Genomic DNA, 3,329 nt, shown 5'->3' on the forward strand with positions numbered 1-3,329 from the left:
AATACAACATTTGACAGAAATGATGTTGTGTTGGAAAAAAGAATAGAAAGTTTGGATGAATCCAGGAAAATGTCAATAAGGCTTCCCGGTGTTCAGCAGGACCAGGTCAGCAGGCGCAGCCACGATTCCTGATCCTGACGTAAACTTATCAGTGGCAACCTGCCACATGAGAGACAGACACTCCGGGGATGATACCCCGGATGGTGAGTTAGTAACATACATTTACATAAATGCATACAGATAGAGAGGGAGAAGAAGAGAGGGAGGGGAGGAGAGAGGAAGAGAAGGAAGAGAGCAGGGAGGTGTCCCCGGCAGTCTAAGCCTATAGCAACATAACTAGGGGCTGAGCCAGCCCTATCAATAAGCTTTATCAAAAAGGAAAGTCTTTAGCCTACTCTTAAACTAGCACCTAGAGATTTGCATTATTGAAAAACAGTAAAGGATCTAAAAGTATGTATTCTCTGTGATAGCTTTTTCTCTGGTCAAATGGGTAAAAAATGGCTAAGTATCATGTTGTATGCTGCACGCCTTTTAATCATTTATGTTTGGCTTGATGTACACCTACGTCATCAATGTGGCATGATCAATTACTACCAATTATTCCTTATGAAAAGTTATCCAATGTATTGCAAGGAACTTTAGATGAGTGGCCAACAAGATTAAGATTGAGCTTAACCTTTTCTGTTTTCTTGCATTATCCGCCTGTTGTTGTGTTATGAGTTCATGTCAGGTCAATTAATTCATGTTGATTGACAGAAATATTTATCTGCGATAATTGATAAATCATTGAGGTAATGTATTGTAAGCAAAAGTTGTGGGAATTTCAAATTCCAAGCTACAACATTTTCAGAAATTGGCACTTTTTGTTGTCCGATGCTATCGTCAGTTATGGAAAGCAGCCTAAATACCAGGAGGGGAAAAAAAGAAGGTAGTGTAATTGGTCGTCATTATGGGTTATGGTTAGCATTATTATGTAATATCAGCGCTGCGCTCTTCTTGCTGCAATATGTGTATTCCTGGCTGCAGCCGCTGTGAAGTTTATATTGTTTATACACTGTGTTGCCTGCCAATTTCTTCTGACATTTGTTGGGCAATTAATTGCGAAAATATCCAGCATCTTGTTATAGTTGTGGCTTCAAATTTTACGTCATTATAGTGGTTTAGTAGCCGTGTAGCTAAACATAATAATTAATGCAGGGACTCTGTGCTTTTATTTTGAAGGCTTTCTTAGAACTAGTCTAATTAAATCGACTGGGGCCGATTCCAGGATTTATTTAAATTAGGTGGCACGGGGCGAGGGGGGCACAATCACCCATTGCAACACATTTAGACACGCCCCTGTATAAGACATCCTTTCTCTGGTGTGTCTGACCCTGTATTAACCCCAACATGATAAAATAATGCGTACAGTGTGCGTGTGTGTGCATTTTAGTTTAGCACTCTATGGAAGCAATTTTAGTTATCTCAACCAGCCAGCCAGCAGTCTCTTCTTGCATTTTGGATGTCTGCGCGTCTCCATTGTGTATGCACATATTGTGAGGAGTGTGCTCTTCGAGTCACAAAAAAAGCCATCGATGCAGTCCTCAGAAGTAGCACATCATTAATAACGGAGGGACCTTTGAAGATCCTGCATAAATGTCTAATTAGGTTTGGTAACCTTTAGGAAACTCAAGTGGGTGAATACTAAACAGGCCCGGAGATCTTGTACTGCATGGCAAACTAAGCACTCAACATGTGGGAGAGTGCCCTGACATTGAGGAGGTTTGTTCCCCTGCCTGAAAGGGCATGCAATTTAAGCCACATTACAAACGCGCCTGAACTCATTGGCCAATTTCTGGCCAATTTATCGCAGTTGCCATTCTGTGTATACACGTCATCGTGGCGGTGGAACAAAAATATGCGCTGGTTTTTTATTTATTTTTTGTCATGCCCTTCAAGCTGTGTGGATCATTGTTAAGTATAACTGTGAGAAGCCTGCGTTGAATTTATCAGAGCCTAAAGTTTGAGTATCCGACACCAAGCGTTCGTACTGATGGTGTTAGAAGGATGTGACCTGGAAGCACTCGGGCTGGTTTACACTGTACTGTCCTTGTCTCTGGCTTATAACACCTGTATCAAAAGATGGCCGCACATGCCAATACAAATACTGCCATACTGCCTAAAAGCAAGTTCTTCCTAAAGGTGGGGGGGGAAAAAAGGCGGGGGGGGGGGTTCTACTTCCTGACCCCTACTGTCTGTCTCCTGCTGGAGCTTCTGGTTGTGTTGCTGGTTCGGCCTCGCTTCTCTTGTTTACATAATTACTATTATGATGATAATAGTGAAAGTATTACTGTATTGTTATCATATTGAGACGGCTGTTACATCACTACTCCATTAACACTGTCTTATTATTTATCTCCACCACACACAACACAATCAACTCCTTACGCCACATACCAACCTGAACTAAACCCCTATAGATATCACTATCTCATCCAAACACACACACACACACACACACACACACACACACACACACACACACACACACACACACACTACCAACACATACTGTACCCAACCTGGTCTAATCCTTACTCCCGGACTCTTATCATATCAGCACACACATCCTCATTGTCACTGCTGTCCATTATGTGTACCGTATTTTCCTTCTATATACACATTTTACTCTTTCATTTCACCAATGAAAATAAATAAATAAAAAACACCTCCTACATACAGTAGTAATAAAATAAATGTTGTGAATCCACAGTGAGCCTGGAAATAGTAAAGGACGTGAAACTAAAAAAAGCAAAAACAGCCTCTGAATTAAGAGAAGACAGTTATGATCAACACAATCTGTATAATAACACTTGTTTATTATTTATATTACACTATACATATGTTCATTACTCTGCTTTTTGCACTTCTGGTTCGATGCTAAACTGCATTTGGTTGTCTCGGAACGCTAAAATAATATATATAAATATATATAATCTAAATAAAGATGAATCTAATCTGGATGATTGTGCGCAAAATACAACATAACTCTTCCCAAGTTTCTGTAATGGGTACCTGTTAGTAATAAAATATCTACAGTGAAACTCTTTTTGAATTTGCAGATTGTTACCCTCTTATTCTCTAACTTTATTATACTCCCTTGTATGTCTTGTATTATTTAATGTCTCCCAACAGAAATCACGCTGTCCAGACTTTCTAAATAAACACAGATTGTCCCGGTGGGGATACCCTTAAGCTTCCCGCTATAAAGCAACATAAACATACACATTCCAAGACATCGTCACAGACACTCAAACACATTTATTATATGCAAGCAGACGCACACACAA

This window comes from Cottoperca gobio, chromosome 20 (assembly GCF_900634415.1).
Source record: "Cottoperca gobio chromosome 20, fCotGob3.1, whole genome shotgun sequence".
Lineage (NCBI taxonomy): Eukaryota > Metazoa > Chordata > Actinopteri > Perciformes > Bovichtidae > Cottoperca > Cottoperca gobio.